The sequence below is a fragment of the Ambystoma mexicanum genome, chromosome 2q (assembly GCF_040938575.1).
Source record: "Ambystoma mexicanum isolate Mex_15411 chromosome 2q, UKY_AmexF1_1, whole genome shotgun sequence".
NCBI lineage: Eukaryota > Metazoa > Chordata > Amphibia > Caudata > Ambystomatidae > Ambystoma > Ambystoma mexicanum.
Window position 1 is genome coordinate 1,087,229,259 of NC_090924.1, and position 21,934 is coordinate 1,087,251,192.

General features: G+C 45.2%; 1 protein-coding gene across 4 annotated transcripts in view; it reads left to right on the forward strand.

Moving 5' to 3' along the window:
* Positions 1–21,934, forward strand: part of ANKIB1 (ankyrin repeat and IBR domain containing 1) — a 2,153,692-nt gene that overhangs the window by 1,958 nt on the left and 2,129,800 nt on the right. Inside the window, exon 1 of one of the 4 annotated variants that reach the window (XM_069648431.1) lies at positions 6,880–7,100. The exons of the other annotated variants lie outside the window; for them this stretch is intronic. The gene's annotated coding sequence lies outside the window, so the exon portion shown is untranslated. Of the gene's footprint in view, positions 1–6,879; positions 7,101–21,934 lie in introns of those variants that run through there. 4 annotated transcript variants of the gene reach the window in all.

The window sequence follows — 21,934 nt, forward strand, 5'->3', positions numbered from 1 at the left end:
CTCTTTTGATTCTTGTTTCTGGAGAATTTCAGATAAAGAAGGGCTGGGTCTCGGTGTGAGCATGCCCAACCTCCAATACAGAAACATCTTTAGGGAATTATATCTAAAGACAGAAAAGGATACCCTACAAGAGACACCCCATTTAACAATGCACAGAAAGGATACACAGGATTGTACCTCTTACAAACTTTCGTCTTCTCCCCTTAAAGCCTCCTCAAGTTTCTCCTCCATCTTCTGTAGTTCAGCCAAAATCCCTCCTTGTAGCTCTTTAGATTTAGCAATGGCTACCCCCCCTCATCACGACTTTAAAGGCCTCCCATAGTGTTCCCGCCGAGTCCACACTCCCAGTGTTAGTTTCAAAATAGTTTACAATCTCCTCCCTCAAGTCCTCTCTAAAACAGGGGTCTCTTAACGCTTCCGCTCGTAGACGCCATGTCTGGATCCTCGCTTTTGGGGGGCAGTATTGCCATTCGAGAAGCAAGGGCGAGTGGTCTGAAAGGACCCTAGCTTTGTACTCTATTCGTGTAATCTCTGCTGACATTTCAGGTGATGTAAAGCCATAATCCAGGCTCGTGAATAACTGCTGTGGGGCAGAATAGTGTGAATACTGCCTTTCTTGAGGGTGTCTCGCCCTCCATGCATCCTCCATACCAAAGTCACTCAGCAATGTCTGTAATGCTTTGGCTTTAGGGGACAGTCTATCCTTCATCCCATCCGACCTGTCCACCCTCCGATTCAGCACGCAGTTGAAGTCCCCTCCCCAGATCACTGCGCTTCCTACACATGCGCTCAGATTAGTACGCAAAAGTTCTAATGTACGCCGCTGTGTTCTGATTCGGGGCGTACGTATTGACTATGCTGATCTCCCTATTCTCCACCAGTCCCCTCCAGTATAACCATCCTTCCGTCTGTTTCAGCTACTACTTGCAATCGCTGAAAAGGGACTTGTGGCGCTACCCAAATAAGCACCCTCCTTGCATAAACAGAGTATGATGAGCCCACCAGCACCCCCCTTCCACTTCTCCGCAATCTTATCCGTTCTCTCCCTCGTAAGGTGGGTCTCCTGCAGCAGCGCAATATCTATTTTCTGCCTACGCAGATACAACATAACTTTGTTCCATTTTAAATAACTGTTGAGCCCCCGTACGTTCCATGTAACTATTTTGAGGTCACCCATGGCCTATACAAGTTCCATACCTCCTCCCACAGGTGCGGTCTGACTCTAAATTCCAATCCAATTAGTATAGGCTTGTTTCCCTTTGCAAACTCCCCATAACCAAAAACCCCCCAGACTTCCCAACCCCCCCCCCACCTCCCGTCCCTTCCCCAACATCACTCCCCTCAACTGTTGCCCAGCTCCATCCCTGGATCTCAGGCTCCCCCGCATCTAGCTCTTTCTGGCTCTTGCCTGTACTCGAAGCACTGCAGGGCGAGGCCGCCCTAATGGCTAACCTACTACAACTACAATTCGGGGGGTAGGGTGCTTTTGCCCTGCCGCTCCTGTTTTCCTTTCGGGTTAACTACACATTGCTGCACAATTTGCGCCTATATTCGCGCTACTATATTCCAGTCCTTCAAGTTCGTTACAGTCAGCGGTATCCCATCAAAATATCAGCCTCACCTAGCCGCATCCATTATTCTAATCTGCATCAAGCACCCCTGGGGTGCTCACTCTCCGCCTTAACAGTATGCATACAGTATCCCAGTCACTTATCGTGTTCGTCTTGGGCCTCCTCTGTATCTCGTTCCGGGCAACCCTGCAGATCCAGCCATGTTGTTGCTTGTTCCGGGGTATAAAAAAAATAACATTTTGCTCCTGTGCACCACCTTCAATTTCGCAGGGTACAGAAGCATATATTTCATCCCAGCCGCGCGTAGCCTCCTTTTGATCACCACATAGTAGTACCGTTGCCTCCGGACCAACATTGTGTAGTCCGGATACGCCGTGACGGTGCTTGAGGCCCTCTCGATAGTTCCACCTTTTCGAAAGTACTCCAGTATCTTCTTGCGATCCTTATAGTTCAATATTTTGGCGATTATTGCCCAGGGAGGTGCCCCTGGCCGCGGCTTCCTCATAAGGGCTCTGTGTGCGCGCTCCACTGCAAATCCCTGCGAGTTTTTCAGCCCCTATTTCTTGTAAGAGTAGGTTCTCTACATTGTCTGTCGGGTCTTGTCCCTCCTCTCCCTCCGGCAGACCCACCACGCAGATATTGCTCCTTCTCGCTCGCCCTTCCGCTTCCTCCGCCCGAGACTCCAGGTTGGCAACCTGTTGTTTAAGTACATGGATCTCCTTTACGTTGTCGGTGCTGGGTTCCGTGTTGGTCTTCACCGCACTTTCTAGGCTGCTCGTTCGTTCCGCCAGCCCCCTGACATCTAGCCTCAGCAGTGTGACTTCTATGCCCACTGCGTCTATTTTGGCCTCCAGGGAAGTGCGCAGGTCTGACATCGCTATCCCCCATGAGTTTTTCAGCTCCGTGATGGCCACCAATATATGATGGTTTTCAGTCACTGCAGTGCCCTCCGCTGCTGTTGTCGGGTCTTTGGGCGTGATGGCCGCGGGATATTGTTGAGTTTTGGCAAAGATATCGATTGTGGATTGCTTGTTCTTGTTCTTGCACACAACCTCTCGCATCGCCATCTTGCGGCCTCCCTTGTGCTCTCAAAGTTGCCCAAACTCGGGTGTGTCAGCTATGCTTCTTTGTGTCAGTTCAGCGACGATGTGCCTTCTCACCCGTAGGGCAATTATCCTGGATGAGCCCCGGCGTTAGCTTATGCTTGTTGAGCCCTTACTCAGATTGGGTTGTGCCCTCCCATGTATCAAGGTGTCCCACCGTGTCCTACAGGCCACGCTTTCCCATTATGCAACCACCTGACTACATACTCCACGTAGTCAGTTCATCATTTTCTGTGACCCCAACCACTTGAGGTTGCCATACATGTTATGCTTTTATTTGGCATTGTCCACCTTTCATTCCTTGGTTACTCGGAGGGCAACTGCAACTTATAGCCCACCGCTGTATCAGCAGCTCCTCATAGTTTCAATAGGGCCAGTTTAGTGTTTGCCCCATGTGTGTCCCGATTACCGTTGCTGCCGGGTGTCCTTGTTCTCCCTTCTCAACCGTTGTAATACGCTGTGTGCAGCCGCCGTGCACCGTTCGCCGCCTCTTACAGCGGTCCACCTCTCGCTGATCAATGCCGGGCAAGCACTTCATGCATCCATCCCGGCGCGGCCCATTAATTTCAGAGGGGCTGCGCAGGGTTTTGTCAGGGTGCGCACCTCGTGCCAGCGCTGTGTCCCGGGCTCTCGATCTTCACGGGTTTGCACCGCTCGCAGAGTGCTGCAGGGCTCCTACTGCGAGCGAACAGAGACCACCCAGCTCAGCGCGCCAGCCCCCCGCGCCAGCTCCACTGTCCCCGGGCCCTTAGCTTCCAGGGCGGCTCGCTCTCCATGGAGTCTGCGTCGCGGCTGAAGTGACACAATGTAGCTGCTTGGATTACCGCCGCGGGGGTTCCGCTTTACTTTGCCGTCATCATACTTTCCCAACCGCTGCCAGCTTTAGTATGCCGCTCCGGTTGCTGCCGTTTCGATTCCTTTGTAGTCAGCCATTTTGTGAGACAAAGTATCCAGCAGCAGCTGTCTTCGTCGAGTGAATCTTCCTGAATTCCACCCGCGGTTCACTCGATCTTCATACAGTGTGCAGAGCACCCGTTCCCCTGCGTATGCAACCAGTCCTGGGCCCAATTAAGCGATTTTAAAGGTAGTTTTCACGGATCATTGTCGGATCCTTCGGAGCTGCCAGGAAGCATGTCCTACTCCATGGCTGCCCAATCCGCGCCCCATCAGAAACAAGGTTGTAATCCATTCTAGACAAAGAATCGTGTGCTGGGGAATAAAATGAGAAATCTTTCCCCTTTAATGCAAGCTTCTCCAAATGTCAACCAAGTCAAATACATCTAGAAATTCTTGGAATTCTTTACTTGATTTTTGTCCTGTGAAAGGGCATGACGAGGACCTATCCATTTTATAATCCAATATACAATTGTAGTCCCTCCCTAAGATCAACCACTCGCCTCTCATATCTCGCAATAGCGCAACCAAGGATTCTAAGAAGTTCCCCCCCAGTACATGAACATATATAGAACCCAATGTAATAATCTTACCCTCATATATTTCAAATCAACTAATATGACACGTGCCTCTCCATCTATACTCACTTTTACTATACAAATGCCCAGTCATTTCCTAAATAAGATCCCTACCCCTCTTGACTTGGAAGAGTGGTAATTTAACAGTATTTTAGTGTTCTTTGAGCTAGTAAGCAAGTTCCCTGTACCTTTTACCAGATGAGTCTCCTGTAAGAAGGCCACATCAACCTTTTCTCTCCAAAGTTTAGAAACGCTTTCTTTTTTTGGGGCAATTTAAACCTTTCATATTCCAGGTACTCAATTACAACAACCCCATCTTGCAAAAGATTTCCAAAACTTCGTAGTACTAATTTTAAACTTTGTCCAACATCGGGTATAATTTCATTGTGAACGTTATAATAATGCATACATTTATGCAACAGTATGGCGTTCCCAATAACGTATTCAGACTCTTACTAGTAATACAACAGACTAGAGCATATATTATCTTACCCCCCCCTAATGACCAACTGACCCCACAAACAAATATACAATAGTTGTAATTGAAAAGAATCCACCAAAGTTGGACTCAAATAAAAGCCTATTATTTACATAACCAGTTTTGTTCCTAACTATACCCCCAGAAACGTGTGCCCCCCTTTCTAAAGTGTTATTCTATCCTTCCTTATCCAACTTATTCATCTAATAACATATTTCTTTTTAAACATTATGACTAATTCAGTGATAATGCATAACATTTTAGATGATGCCTACATTATTTTCCAAACGACCACCGCCTCCCGACCTGGGAACAGGGATCTTTAATGGTGACCATAGATTACATCTATGTATCCAGACCCCTTCTGTCAAAAGTAAACACCTTTGAGGTTCGAAAAACCATAGCCAGCGACCACAACCAGCTGACGATGTCCTTAGCAAATCGCTTCAAAGAACCCACACAGTACGCCATGGAAGTGGAACCAAACACACGTGGAAACCGCCTAATCCTGACAACTCGAGCGGTCACAGCTTTGCAGGCAAAATACGACGAGGCTGGAAGTACAGAGGGCCCAAATTCCGTTGACTACGTGCCCCTGTTACTCAAACACGTGGTGAAACCAAAACAGAAAGTTCCGCTTTTTAGGCCTCCAAACCATACTTGCGACACTACCTTGGTGGCAAAAAGACGTTAACTCCGCAAAATCAAAAGACAGCTGGGAAACCATCCGTGGAATAAAGAAAAATTGAAGTCGGCAATATCAACCTACAAAACTTGGGTGAAAGAACATCGACACCGACTCCACCAACAAGATGGGAAACAATGCTAAAAGCAATCTGCGGCAATAAAGTTAAAGAATTCTGGTCCCTGCTGAAATCCGTGGCGCCCTCGTATAACAACCTGTCCATCAACGCCATGCTGGAGCATAAATGGATCACCCACTTTACCACTGTCTTTCAAGCCCCTGCAACAACCACCAACCTGGAAAAAACACCTCGGACGACAGACTGGCTTAACCTGGATGACCAACAAGAAATTAGCAATCATATTAAAAAACTAAAGATCTCCAGAGCAGCAGGCCCGGACGGGATCTCAAACATCGATCTGAAAGCAAATCGACCAGAATGGGCTGCGCTGTTAGCATCCATCTTCCAGAAATGTGCCAAAAAGAAATCTCTGCCGCCTTCGTGGACAAAATCCATCATTGTCCCTATTTACAAAAAGGGGGACATCACCGATCCTCTAAACTACCGCCCCATCGCCCTTTTGGACTGCATTGGCAAAGTCTTCGGGAGTCTGCTTCTGAATCGCTTTCAATCTTGGGCAGAATCAGCCCCGTGCAACGACAAATTCCAATCGGGCTTCAAGAAAAACATGGGTACGGCGGCAAACATTTTAGCGATCAGCACCCTGAAGAGCAAGGCTTGGGAAAGAAAATCACGGATCTTCATTGCCTTCATCGATCTTTCCCAGGCTTTTGACTTGGTCGACAGGTCTAGTCTGTGGACAAAATTGGAGTGGTGGAGCTGCCCACAGGAGATCCTTCAACCAATATTGTGGTTTACCAAATCAAAAGCGGCTGAAACGTCAAGGAGGACAAGGGCTAGTTTGCCATTGTCTTTCAGATTGTCCATTTGTGTCCCCCTTCTTTGAGTGAAAAGGGAGTTCACCTGTGCCGTGACTTCCACTCCACTTACCCTGTTGATTCTCCTTTTGTTCATTGAGGCCAAACATTCTCAGATTGTTCCTCCATTCCCTGTTCTCCAGGCCATCTACCCAAAGTTCCTCATCCTTCCATTCAAAATCCAAAGGTCTGGCATACTTTATCTCGACTAGGTCTGCACTAAGCTGGTTGTTTTCAATACCCTTCAATTTGCTTTCTAGCTCACCCACTCTATGTAGGACTGAGATGGAGGTCTGAATGTCGCCCCTCTGTGTTTTTATTATGATACTGGTCTGACCTGTAGTTTGGCTAGGTGGTTTTGAGAAACTAATTTGCTTGAATACTTAACATTCATACGCATTCTCCTTCTCCTAGTACTTCCATTATGTAGATCTGTCCCAAGAATTGTAGAAGGCACAAACATTAAACAAAACAGAAAAAGGATACTTTTTTGGTGATTCACATACTATTAGCCCTTTAAGTCCTTTCCACTCCCTCCTTCACAACACCAACCCACTCCCCCTCCCCCTCCCTTGCCATATGTTAGGTCACAATGTCAGTTGCTTGGTGTAAAACCCTTTGGGAACTGGTGATTGGATGATGGGGGAGGTTGGGGGAGGGAGCAGCATGGCACCCTGTTCATGTGTTAAGGGTCCTTTCAATATGTAAAACCATAGCTTAGTTTTAAAAAACTTTTCAGTATGATCTTCTACCTAAGAAACCGTTTTCAGTATGATCTTCTGCTTACACATAGTTCCCAGCACTTTGTAAAGGAAGAGAAGCAATGAATAAGAAACCTGAATCATTATGAAGGTAATTTTCCATGCCTCTATTACTTAACTTGCTATGCGGTTCCAATCCGTACCTTTTCTTCTGTTACCTTATCCTTGTGCAGGTTGTTACCCCCCATGCCCTTATTTCAGTTGCTAATGTAAATCTGCCTGTGATCCATCTTGAAAGATGTGTTCCCTTTGGGGTCAGTGGGAGCCATCATTGTACTCTTAATTTGCTTGTGCATTTCTACATCTTTAGTGCCTCAGGCTGATGCAGGGGATTCTAGAATTGTCCCAGTGTTACTTTGTAACGGGTTTTAAAGAGAGCCCACCTTATTTTTGATCAGGCATACAGAAACTATAAGTAGAGCCATTTGTTCCCATTTAATTATGTTTAAAAGATGTCGAATATTTTATCAAATGAATCCCAGAATAGTTTCTGTGTCCATAAAATCCCAATGATATGAAACGTTCCTGCTTGCAAAAAAGCATTCTTCTCCATGATCTGGGTCTCTTGTAGGTCAACAACCACAAGAAACATAACCGAGTTCTACATTCCAGCAAACATACCTACATTGTTTGCTACCCGTTAGGTTTATTTGTATTTGATATACTTGTGCACATTACAAAAAAAGTAATGCGGGTTAGCCAGGAATTTCTCCTTGCTAGGTGCTTTACAGTAGTCTAGCATGGCGATGGATATGTGAACTAGGTGGCCAAGCATATTGATGCAAGCTTTCAGTTTGGACTGCCCAAAAATGCCTGCCATTCATTAGCAAATTGGGGTTAAATAAAAAATTAAAGTACATACAAATAGCTGCAGTTCATCCAAAGCCTAATCCTCAAGGGTGAGATGCAATGGCCAGGAACATCACTTGAAGTCCATAGTTCATGGACAATGGACTGTGTCCATGGGCCCCCAAACTTGTTGCATTTGTTTTGTATCCTAACCTAACTTTTTACAGTGGAGCACAGCCTTCAGCTGCATTCCACTGGGCTTTTGCTCATTATGTTCAAAGGGACTTTGTTGCCACTTTCTAGTAACATTTTATCATTGCGTACCTTACAGTATCATGCAATGGGGGCCATTGTATTTTCCGGCCCTAGACACCTTTTTAAGAAATGTTTGGTGGTTTTAAAATATGCCTTGAAACATAATGGTGGTAGCAGTAGCCTTTTCTTATATTTATATAACTTTTTACCAAGCCTGTTTGGCATTTGGCTGTGGTTAGTGTCCAACATGGTCATGCCACGAGATATTTTGTCTGTCCCTTTGGCCATGTTCTTTGATCTTCCCCCTGCCCTTCCCGGGCTGGGACTTTGTTATTTGGGCATGCAGTTGCCCGCGAAAGCCGAACTCTTTTGCAGATTCATGCAGGTCACATGTGTGGGTACCCAGGAAGTGGGTTGGGACTGTCTGGTCCTAAACCATACTACTGGTGCCAGGGTGCCTGGTGGGCATGACCACTTTATTGGTCCCTGATTGGACCACTTCTGCTGTGCATGCATGGAGCAGATCTTCCCATTGGTGAGCAGGGCCTCAGCACTCGCTTAACTGTCGATATGAGGAGAGGTCCTGCATTCATTCCAGCAGATTCCAAATGGATATGACCAAGGAACCAAGTATCCTGAAGAGCCGAGCAAAGGACCATTCTGAGATGCACTGAAGAGTGCTGGCCCCCGAATCCTGCTGTTCCGGTCGAGCCCTGCTTTGCGCTTGATCTCAGAAGACCTGTGAAGGTGCTTTGAACCCGTGGAGTGGTGGGAGAAATCACTCTTGCCGTCTCCTGGTAACCCTGCAGGTGATGTTCGGAAGTGTCCCTGGACCTTCCAGGGGACTGTCCAGCTCGATCCATGGTTGCCATGGAGGAACGTCACTCTTTTGAGTTTCGTCCCAAGACTTTGGGGAATCCCAGCTTATGCAATGATTCACCTTCCTGACGAATTTTCCTTTGGGCTGCGAGATAGGATGCTGTGTCAAACCGCAAGAGTTTGGCTCCCCTGTGTCACTGTGTGACAGTGATGGTCTTTGAAGGTGGGTTTCTTGCGTTTCTTCCAGTGATCTAAGGCCTGCTGCATCTGTGTTTTCTTCATTCGATCCATGAGAAGAAGCTCCTGTCCCATGCCAGACCCGTGTCCACACCTTCAGCGCCTATGCATCTGGGAACCTAACCGAGGGTGGGAAATTGTACCTCTGATGACCACCTCCAGACCTCCCAAGTCTGGTCCAAAACAGAGCTAAGGTCGGTGTTTAGTAAAGTCACTTACCGGTGGCCCTTTGTTCATCCAATCGCTTTTATGGACAGAAGGTTCATTTGGACCTTCATTTGGCATGGGTAGTATTCGCTCCCTAATGCCCTCAGAGTCAGGAACAGCTTTGTTCACTGTAGCAGATCCTATCCTTACTCTTGGAGCCTGTTTCCCCCTTCAAAATTTGCATGCAAAGAAGCACTTTGAGAACATTACGAATGACTGCACGCTTTCACAAGGCTCCATACATCTCAGGGATGCACTTCTAAAGTTAGGGTTGCCATCTCTGAAGGCTGTCTGTGTTATATTGGTTTTGGGGGGATTTTTAACTTTATCGCACGATGGTAACTGTATATATATTTTACAAAGTGTGTTGCTTGTGTGGTGTTTTGCTAGAACGTTTCATTATTTGGATGTGTTATAGGGCCTATAATAAATAGCATATTTTTGTATACTGCTGTCTAGTTGTAAATCTCAGTGTTTCACTGTGTGTGCTCATTGGAGACCCTTGATCACCCTCCCTCCCCCTGAGATTGTCTTTACCACTCTCCAAGCTACTGTGAATCAGTCTGGCTGTCTTCCCAGAAGTGGCCCCTGTTCATCTAACAAGGGTGGCCTCCTAAACATCTGTCCACCAGGCCAGAGTTTAGAAATCCGTTCTAACAATACCCATCAAGATATGCAAGTTTATGTGTAGGGAGGGAGTGCAGAGGGGTAGCCCATAAACAGATTTAAAGACCAGAAGAAATCATTTTGGAAAGTTATTTTGCGTGGGGGGTCAGCACACATGTAGGTTGTGTGGATAAAAATGTCCAGGGCAGAAGACCAGCAGCCCTTCCAGTGACATCCACAAAAGTGGAGGTATTTGGTCCTTGAAATTGCATGTTAGTATCAAAGTCCTACCCACAGGCCTCCCACTGGTAGGAGGTCTAAGCAATGGGCTTCCCTAGCAAAAGGCATTTCCTGTTTGGTCCCGTCTTGGACCTGGAAGGACCTAGGGCCACTACTCTTCGGCCCGTCCGGTCACAGACTGACCTGACATACCTCCACAAGCATTAAGAGGCACTATCGAGGGACTATCGAGATCGCACATCCTAGACATAAACTAACAACCTCGCGGCTGAAGAGATAGTATACAAATTGTTTTCTCTTTTACTCTGTGCTACTGTTTGTTTGCCAGTCAACTGACCCATCTAGGTGCCAGCTTTATCCTGTCGACTATTTCTAATGCGTCGCATGTTCATGCTATGTTTTTATAAATGAAATTCTTTAATTTATCAACCCGAGGCAACCCACCTTGCACTGCTTTGGATCTTCGTTACCTTTATGAAATTGCTGCTATCCTATCTATGGTGCATATGACTATACCCAAGTATTCCATCTTGCCCAGGGCTCATTGCTATGTTGCCGACGCCTGCTGCTAATAACTCTACTCTTTGGAATGTTTTCCGAGGTCCCCTATCCTAGCGTGCTTAATGTGCTTCATGCCTCAGAGATTGACCCCATTTAAAGATTTTAAGGCAACATGTGCACGTTTTGGCCTTGTAGAATTATCAAGTGGTCTCTATGTCAATCTTAACATGCTGTAATAGTGATTGCATGTGCTTCTTGGCAAGCTCCTTGAAGCCCTATTAAGAATAAACTGGTATTTCGTGTCACAGATGGTCTCAAGAACATACCAACTCTCAAAGACATTTTTATTAAAGAAATAGAAAAGGGGCTGTGGGTGAATTCTCTCTCTAGCCCAGCTGTCGTCGAACCCCAGCATGGCACAACACGGCGTCCTAACATGTATTCATATAGTGTGGAGACGTGCCAGTCTGAATGCCGGTGCCAGTCTGAATGCCGGTGAGGGTCGTCCGTGCTGCTCCTAATCAGCTTGTGCTCAGGTACACTGTAATGCAGAGTTGCACTGTAATCGATTCTTCCCGTGGGAGATGCAGTGAACGTTCCCTGTTCTCCGCCGCTTGACACGGCCCTTCAGTCTGGCAGTTTTGACCGTCCCCTCACTGAGCACATTCATACTGCTTCCTCTCCGACTCTTGACGCAGTCCAGTGGAAGCGCCCCTGAGGAGACTGTGAGGTACGTGAGAGGAGGAAAGCCTGTGCTGCGAGCACGGAGCGCACCTTGCTGGGCACTGGGCCCTGACCCCCAACTGTGTAGGCCTCTGAGCGCATCCACTCGGTATTCTGTGGCAGGGAAGGAGCGGGCGGCCCCTTACTGCTCGACAGAAAAACAAATCATTAAAGGAATGGTTCAGTCAAAAGGTTTTATTGCCCCTACGGGTCGGCCATGTGTTTTTAAGCCTAAGTCGCTCGATTTTAGAAAAAGTTCCTATGGACCTTACCAGAGTTTTCGTCCATTAAACACACGTGAAAACAGGCACCAGGGAGCTGCCATTTTGTCATAATCCTATCATTTCCCCCATCGCCCTGGCTGACCTGCTTTTGCGGCACTAAATCATATCCCCCGCCCCTGAGCCTGACATTATCAAAACATTCATATTCCCCGCCTCTCTCCGTGACGTTTCTGTGCTGCGTAGGCAAACGCGCCCAGTTGTCTTCTACGCGACTTCACACAGAACCCGGAAACCAACACAGATCAGCTCACAACACAGCGCGCCACAATTCGGAATATGAAACTGTACTTTAAAATCAAACAGCAACACGGTAAATTTGGTAAAGTACATTTATTTGACATTAAATGTTTATAGAATATTCTGCAATTGCCACATGAACTCCGAAAGTCATTTATTTTCTTTTATCTCTATCCGCAAATCCTTAACATTTTATCGTGAGTCACGCGCTGTTCCTTTATGGTACACAGGGTGTTGGTTTTCGTTCAAAGAAGCACTTTTGTTGCACGTTGAACCGCAAGGCTGTTCCATCAAGTAGGCACTAGGCCAGCGTAAAGGTTGATATTTTGCTTCTAGCCGCTAGTACCGCGTAAGGGCGTAAGGGCATATGGGCCCTTGGTGATCGTCCCATAAGATCATCAGAATGGTGCAGTTGTTTACATTAAGCTGCAGCTGGCGGCTGAAGAAACCGTCTGCCGGTGTCTGAAACTGGTGACAGTGGCAAAATGGGAGTATATACCTATTTTGAAAACATAAAATGTATAATTAGTCTCGCCAGCCGATCTTTATTAATATTATTCATTTTATTTATTACGGCTGAGCTGAAACTATTTGCTTTCAAGTATAGTGCAATGGAGTATGTTCGGCTCTAAAATCAATGCGAAAACTAACTAAATAAATCGAGGTTGGTACACAATGAGAAACAACTTTTTGTCTACATGTCTGTGGAATGTGGACCTGCATGCCCATGTGCCCGCTACAAGGACGATCCCACAAACCTTTTCAAAGCTCTTTATTCATGCATCCATTCATTAATTCTTCATTCCGGTATAAAAGCGTCTAAAGAGTTACTTAGATTATATTTGCAATTTCCATTGTGTCTCTGCGTAATGCAGTCCGTAAATCCCACTGTGCTCTTGACAACGATTTTTCATATACTGAACTACCATGAAACTCGGTCTAGTTTCAGAATTTTCTGCCTTATCGTCTCAAACGTTATTGCACCCCTCAACCCCTCCTTCAAATGAAGTTCTTTCTGCATGGTCCCTGTCTCTCAAGGTCAAAAAACAATAGAACCTTATACTGCCAGTGCGAGTTGTGGGCCTCTTCAGGACGCGAGCTGAAAATCAAAGCCGCTGACCTTCACTAGAAATTAGCATACATTCTTTCTTTGCAACATCCCGTAGTAAAGCCATCTGTGAGAACTTGAAGTTTCGAATCCATCTATGTAGTGCGCCTCAATGTGCAAATGCGAACTGGCTTCTCTCCCATCTGCAACGGCTCGCTTGGCCTGTTCTAAGGCCCCAATTTTGTCCTTGTCTGCAAGCTTTGAAGCCCCAAAGAACCATAACTATTGAGACTTTTAATTTTTTGGGGAAGGTCAGGTGAAAGTATAAAGTACCCGAGCAGTTGATTTGAAAGTGAGATTTATTGTCTGTTTGTTTTATTATTTGCAATACGCAAGCCTCCCCTCGGTGCCCAGCATTTATAAGAGATTGCGAAAATTAGTTATATCAACAAAAATATATACATACACATATAGACAAGCAATATGAGGTGAATAGAGAGAGAATTCAAAGATGACACCCAGGTAGTTCGGCACCCAGGATGGTGAAGGTAGGGGTTAGGGTTAGCGTACTTTGTATGCACACTGTACATTAAAATGTATTTAGAAAAAGACAATCGTATTACAATTATTTAAACCGGGATTTGTACTTCACAACCAGCTCTCCTTTGGGTGGACATGGCACAGTGGGAATGTTGGGTGGTAATGGATCAGTGCTATGCACAGAAACGTTCAAAATTCCACATCTGTGCTTCTGTAATACAGCAACAATAAGGCTTTTGACAAAGTCGAACTCCATTTCATCATAGACTGGTTTGATCACCCATTGCTTACTTCTATTTGAAAAGGCCTTAGTGTAGCGAGGCATCCTTACATTACCCTTAGTCCTAGATTGTTCACGGCCGAGATTCTCGTTATGGGCCAAGACGGCAAGTAGAGTCCTATGTCTCATGCCCTGTATGCTGAAATGCAAGCGCTTTGGCCTGTACTTTAGGCACATATTGTGGAACACCTCCAAACCTCCTGTGTGACAGAATTCTGTCAGTCACCTCAAATCTCTTGATAGAGTTTTATCGAAAACAATCTTCTCAATGGCTTTGTGTGTCGGTGAAGATGGATTCAACCACTTCTTCTTCCGTGCCTCCACTGGGGATAAAGGGCCATGTTCACATTGGTGGAAATGTAGGTTTTCTGACCAGCGGTGCACGTTGGTACAGTGGTGCATCAGTGACCGCCAATTTTCAAGTAGTATTTCCACTGACCCTTCACAAGTTTTGGAGCTCCACCAAAGATGGTTGCTGATAGGCTGGGACCACTCTGAAATACTTTCCAAACCTTCTTTTTTTTTCCCTGCAGCCGAGATTTTCTTATTGATTGATTTAGCAAGATGCCATACGTCAAATTGATGTTTAATATGTGGGAACTGCTCTCTCATTGTCTTGGCAATTGAAACGTGTCTGTCCGTGGCTATGAGGTCGATGTGCATTCCCCTCGATTGTAGCTATTCCACTGATTTTATAATTCCTAGTTTCTCCAAGGCCACTGAGGATGTACATTGTGTTATCTGCACGACCACCGAACTCACAATTTTCTTACTATCCATGTCCTGAAAGTGGTAGGTGCAGTACTTGGCAGAAAATCCAGGGATGTCGCACTGTCCATCGCCAGCTAGCCTGAATCGTTTGCCTTCGAATGTACTTGCTAGAGACAATTGTTCAATTTTCCAAGCATCACTAATGGCCGGAAACAGATAATCATGTTGGTATTTGTAGTACTGCGTTTTTGAAATGAAATGAGTCCCACAAACTGAAAGAAAGACTTTAACTTTCTAAAACTGGAGCCACTAAAAAGTGATGCAGCTGCACACAGTAGATTGCCTGCTGGCAGTTTCCCAGCATCGGTTGTGCAGACCATGAGAACGTATGATGTAATCTATAGGCGGCATGTATTGTGACATTACTGCCTTGTTTTTGACGAGTCACATGAATCAATGGCTTCCCACATACTTTCCCTCTGACGGAATGCCCACATTTCAGCATACTTATAATATCCATCAAACAACTGTCGAATACTATGCATTTGCCCTCTTTCATTAGACTGTCCTCATGCGTCAAAGTTGATTCGGCCTGTGACGTTGAGGACAAAACACCACATTTGAAAGAAATATCGCTGCTATCAAGTTCTGATGTGTCGGTGAATGCTGTTGCTGGTTCATTCTCTGTCATTTCAACATCTGCTACCTCACATTGATGGGAGAACACAACAATGTCGACAGCTTTTTTGGTGGCAATTATTTGGCAGGTGTAGATTGTGTGAATTGATCTGCGACTACTTCAGAGCTATCTTCAATACTTCCAGTATCATGTTGTTGCGGCGGTGCGGTCGTACTGTAGCAATGGTCCAATAAAACTTTGCTGGATTCTCCAGACACATTAATTTCATGTTCTGGCCATTGGACATGAGCATCCCGAGTCTCAACACGCCGCGTCTGAATTAATAGTTCCTCCATAGCCTCCATAGTGTAAATGGTCTGGCAAGCAACATCTCTCATTCGCTTCACTGTCTGTGTATGTATAGTTCGTAGACCCATCGGTAACTAGAGGACAGATTGGAAAAGGGATGTTCAGTTTAAACACAAGATAAAGTATAGTACAATTGACTGGAAAAAAACATAATAGTCCCCACCACAAAAAAAATTCTAAAGTTATGAACTGTTTGTAACTAACCTTATTTTGGTTTCTTTTCTTTACAACTTTTTTGGCTCGACCTTCAACATCTGCACGCTGTTGCTCTGATACGTATCCGCATGTCTCCCCTTCCTCTTGCGCTGCAACGACTATATTTTCTGTATCCGCGTAGACAGCACGGAATGAGGCTCCATCGACTCCCTGAAACGTAGTATTTTCATTACTGTGTATCAAAATATTGTTAGCGTAAAACGCACGTGAGAACGAACACACATGTACATCTCAATAGCCAAACACGATTTAAACATTGTGTGTAACAAACGACAAGTATTCGAGCTCTGATGACCTAGTTCGATGGAGATGTCAGTATACATACCTCTGGCTCTACGTAGACTGCCACGAATGATTGTATTGAAGAGGAGGCATCAGCAACTCCCTGAAACACAGTACTTGCGTTAGTAAGGTTTTCAATATCGTAAACATAACACACACTTGGGGTCGACGGCACAGGTACATATAAAGGGATAACCACAAATGTTGCATTATCTAAAAGAATCAAGAAATATTTTAAAATGATCAGATTTAATCGACTTATTTCTCCGATTTCTTTACATCTGCATCATCTAAATGTGATCTTGTGATTGTAGTGGAAGCTCCATCATCTCCCTGAAACACAGTACTTGCGTTAATAGGGAAGAAAGTATAGCAAATGGAATTGCGTTATATGATCACGCTGATGGAGCTTTCAGTATCCATACCTCATGCTGCTGAAGAATATCTAGGGCTGTTGTCAATGTGGTGCGCACTTCCAAAAGCTGTTGCGCCGATTCGTATCAGCATGGTCCCGCTTCCACCAGAATTACTTGAATGTCAGGCTCTGCATCAAGTACGTGGGTTGACGATTCAACAACAGCCTGAAACATAGTATTTGCATTAGTAAGGATTACAATATTGAAAACACAACACACGCTTGGGGTCGACCACACAGGTACATATCAACGGCTAACCACAAATGAAACATGGTGTAGAACAATCAAACGACAAGTGTTCCAGTCCTGATGATCACGGTCAGTTGAGCTGTCAGTATCCATACCTCGGGCTGCTGAAGAACATCTAGGGCTGTTGTCAATGTGGTGGACGCTTCAGCATCTTCCTGAAAGACAGTACTTGCATTAGTATAGATAACACTAATTATAACTGAAAACAAACACCAGGGGACGACAACTAAGGTGTATATCAATTGGAAAGCACTAACCAAACAATTGGTAAAATAATCACACGATACATACAAACTATTACTTGACATGCATAAAACAAGTCTGTAGCGGAATAGCCAAGTATGATTACCTGATACGCGCTAGAAGTGGTTGATAACTGCGAGCACGTGACATAAGTAGAATGTTCTTGCTTCAGATTCAAGGGATAGTCAAGAAGTTGTAAAGGTAAATTATTGTTTGATAATGAAATGCCAATATTTAAAATTGCCATGTAAGGAGACAGAATACTTGAGTAATGCGCAATATAGCACAGTTCCCTGTGCCCATAGATAGATTTCGTTTGTGGGTTATGAAATCTAAAAATAATATATTGATAAATGTGATTATTCAAAAAGCTATATACTCATATCAATGGAAACAACACCTAAAATATCAATGAATCTATTCGGCTACCTACACACTACTGCAAGGCCTAAAACGGACACTTGACTCACCAGTGGCGGATTGTGGATGAATAGAGTGGGAATAGCGTTTGCGAGCAATTTTCGTGTCGATCGCCGTTTGTTCTTCTTTGTTACCCAAGATGTGGTGTACATGTTCGAGAGAAAGTGCCGGCTGCAGATGCAGTATTGATCACCCCTCTTGTCCTCAAAGACTTGTTGGACTTTCCAGCTCATCCAGTGGATATCCGCAATGTCTGACCCATTCTCTTATTCGATCAACAGTTTTCGGGAATACATGCATTGTAGTGCCTTCAGATTTAGCATGGGTCTTCGAAGGGCAACCGCTAATCGAACAGGCAGGCATTGTTGAAAATTCTGAAAAGTAAATATCAAGATTATTATAAAACCTTGATGAATAAAAATGTCATAAAGTAAATTAACCATACCATGCCCAATGCAAGGTTTGTTTTGGTTGCCGGAACTATACCAGTTCATCATGTGCGGCATAGTATTTGCATAAGTTACAGAAATTTCTGTTTTGTCTTGCACGAAAAGGAACCATGCTTACATTATAGACTGGACCCCCGAAGGATGGAATTCGATGACAATTGACACAGATGAAAATAAATAGATCTATTTATAGCATAACAATTGAAACTCAAGTCAATAGCAATGAGAGCAATGACCATAGCTCTATTGGGTACTGTAATAGCAAATAGATTGAAATGTAAAAATGACCGAAATATGACTAGGATACATGGCCTTACCTTGACCAACAAACAGTTGGATTCAGCAGGCCGAGCAGTATGTTGCAGGAGAACAGGTAGATGGCCACAGGTAGCACACTGACGAGTTTGCTCGAAGCGGTCCCAGATATCACGGTGACGAGCAGATTAGCCTAGATCTCAGTGCTTCTCAGGTAGAAGGTTCAGGAGTTGACTTGCAAAGCACTAAGATGTTCTCATGAGACATATCAAGTGGTTTATAAAGTATTAGAAACGGGTGTGTTTGTGAATGAATGACGTGTGTATGTCGTGGTATTATGTTTATTGCAGGGGGGGCCTGCCTCAGGGGAGGCCTGCCTGGAGACACGGGGTCTGAGGAGGCCATGTGAGCAATGGCCCCCGGGCGTGGGATACCTTTTGAAGTGTACATGCTGTTTGGCACCTTGGCCATTTGTGCCAGTCACAGCCCCCCCCATGCCAGCGCTCATCCCCGGGTGCGAACCGCCTTTGATAGAGGGGGTGGGATGGATGGGCCTTGGGCGTGCAGATAAGGCACAGGAAGACTACTGAATGGAGACACACTTATGTGGATTGCAGGGGGGCGGCCTGCCTCAGGGGAGGCCTGCCTCAGGGGAGGTCTGCCTGGAGACACGGGGTCTGAGGAGGCCATGTGAGCGATGGCCCCTGGGCGTGGGATCCCTTTTGAAGTGTACATGCTGTTTGGCACCTTGGCCGTTTGCGCCCGTCCCTTGCCCTTATGTGATGTTAAAGGACACGGGGCATCCATTTTTGTACCCCCTTTCCACTCCATTTTGGTGACCAGGCCTCACTGCGACAGTACAGCGCGCAGAGCACATGGCCCACAGCCTCGTTCCCACTCTGACTGGAAAACTCCAGAGGTATTTGCAACAGCTAATAAATGTAACACATCACTCTCTGAGATCACGGTCCTGCATGTGAACCGGCTTGAACCATGCACATGGCTCGTTCATCTCCACAAACGTGTCCTTGTCCACGCACCCTCGCCAGTGGAAAGTAACTGCCATTCTGACCCTGTGTCCCTGCAAGGTATTCTCTTCGTGTGCCAGACCACTGACCACGCCATGATGGCCACTTAGCAGATCCCCAACTAACATTAGACCCCTACTGCAGTATATTGTTGCCTATCAATAACAAATGCCACATATCGGAGATTCTTGTGAGCACAGACCCACACTTCAAACACTGTATTATAGTGGTCAAGACCCTTGACTTAAGGCCTGTATAATCCAATGTTCATTGATAGTATTGATATATGTGTGACTTTTATAGAGACATAACCGACTGAAAGACTTTGAACAAGTGTTATTTAGTGCATGCATTATTGATAATATATTTGGTTAGCTTAGATGGTGACCAGCCGCTTCACAGCGACCTGAACTTCACCCATTCCGAGCACAGGTGTCTGACGTCCATCCTTGAATGGAGACACACTTGATTGATTTAAAAAATCGAAACAACCGTTGTTAAAATATATGTGGTGTTTTATTTTGTATCTTATTTTGATGACACAAAAATACAAAAGTTTACACATTGTACAGTTCAGGTTGCAGCACAGCGAGAGAAAATCCCCTGTACTGACCGCTGTCAATCGGGAATGTTTCTCTTATGGCACGAACGGCACAGGCGGGTGTCACTCATCGAACGCGGTGTCCAAGCCTCCCATGAAGCCACCATGTAAAGGAACGATAGGCCACCAGCCTGTACCACCTGTGAAAAGGAATGAAATAAACTGTTTTTAAATGACCAAGATCATTTTAATAAACGTTTGTTGTCAATGACAATTCTTGTAACTAATTTCATTCTGCTCGGACAAATGCTATCTAGACACTGCACACTATTGAACGACTCATGTGTTACAATGACATGCATATGTAATTTTGGATATAGGAGACGACCATGAAATAGTAGTGACATGACAAGCAGAGTATACTTACTCGTTACTCGGATTACGAGGACGAACAGTTGCGTGAAGTTCGTGCATAAGCACCATCATTATCCTCAACACGGACCGTGTGAGGATGGCTGCCCTGAGTCTCGCAGCTCGGTGATGCATTGCGGTCGTGGCTCGCCTTCCGAAATGTAGGCCACGCATCCCGAGTTTTCACAGCAGCAGCAGTTCTCCTCCTCGGTTGGCATTAGCTCGCACCGATTGCATGTGCACCAGGTGGAAACACCGTCCATGCGACTAGGTCCAGTGCCTTCATCCGTTGATTCGTCCTGCCAACTGCTGTCCGAAGCCTCATCGTTTTCGCGTGTTTCCCTTTCCAGTAGTTCCTCCTCGGTATACTCGGGCTCGTACATGTAGGGCATTATTGTATCCATTGTGTGTTGCACAAACTAAAATAATTGATAGCAGTGGTACTGGTATCTGTCCACACGGGCTACAAGCAACGAAGGTAGCTGACCAGAGCACAGAAACGAGTCACAGAATACTCAAAGTAACACAGAGAGAGGAATGGAATCGAAAATCTGCTGCTGTGTGTTGTGAAACGGTCTGATTATACTTATTGAGGAAAGAGGCATCCTGCCATTTCCATGGCGACACGTCATTAGCTGAAGCGCAGCGAATGTTGACACGAGACATGCTTTGGCGTTGTGAAATGGGCGGTACGCGTCTGCTGATGACAGGCTCAGGGGCGGGGGATATGATTTAGTGCCGCAAAAGCAGGTCAGCCAGGGCGATGGGGGAAATGATAGGATTATCACAAAATGGCAGCTCACTGGTGCCTGTTTTTGCGTGCGTTTAATGGACGAAAACTCGGTAAGGTCCATAGGAAAGTTTTCTAAAATTGAGCGACTTAGGCTTAAAAACACATGGCCGACCCGTAGGGGCATTAAAAAATTTTGACCGAACCATTCCTTTTAAATATATTAATCCATACTAAACGGATACCCACACATTATTATTATTTAAACGGAAAATACACACATTTATTATAATTGATCAATAGTAAACGCTCCAATTACCAAACTAGCAAAGTAATGATGGAGAATACTTATCTGCTGCTTGAGCAACTAAGAAACAGAACGTGAAGTTGAGGGACAGGAAATGCAGGTAGTGGGGGCGAGGTCGCATGCTCCAGACGTGAGGAGTACTTTATTTTTTATTATATATATATTTTTTTTTAGATGACTCTTTTGAAACGCAGTTTTGTTACGTCTCAAGTCGTGTGTTAGGTAGTTGGTTGTTTGTTTTAAGATTTTCAGCAAGAAGTTATTCTGTAAACAATGTTTTTTGCTAAAACCTGACTGAGGTTGGCAATAAAGGAAGAGAAACATAATGTAACGCCTTCACTCTTGACATAGAATTCAACATCTCTTGTTGGTTTCATAATGGGAATAACAGGAGTCCCTATACTAATGATTTTTGCTCAAGTCGCGCCTCGAAAATGTAAAGCATTTTAAGTTTCTTTTACCTCTGCAAAAACAAATGTTCTTAATTTTATGATTCTTCTGAGGGGTGGATTGTTAAATTTCTTTCAATAGGTGTTGCGCGCCCTGATCCATAATTGGACATTCTGCACACTCCACCATTGTGAAAAATCTTGTGCACATCTCCCGGCTCACACTCTAGCGATGACGTACATGTTCTCAGCCCTGCTCTGCACATCTTAACTAATCTGCTATACATCACCCTCCACACTCACTTCCCTTTTATCCACGTTGTTTTCATGCCCACATGCAAATCAGAGACTCCACCTCACTACAAGTGTGCCAAGTATTCTCTCAGCCATACTATGATCACCTCCTGCAAGAAACATTAACCCACATCCAGATTAGTGAAAGTTTGAGTTCAAAGGATTAACCCTGATCACCTGCTGCTCTACTAGGCTACATCCACAATCTCCTTGTTAGAAAACGAATAGCA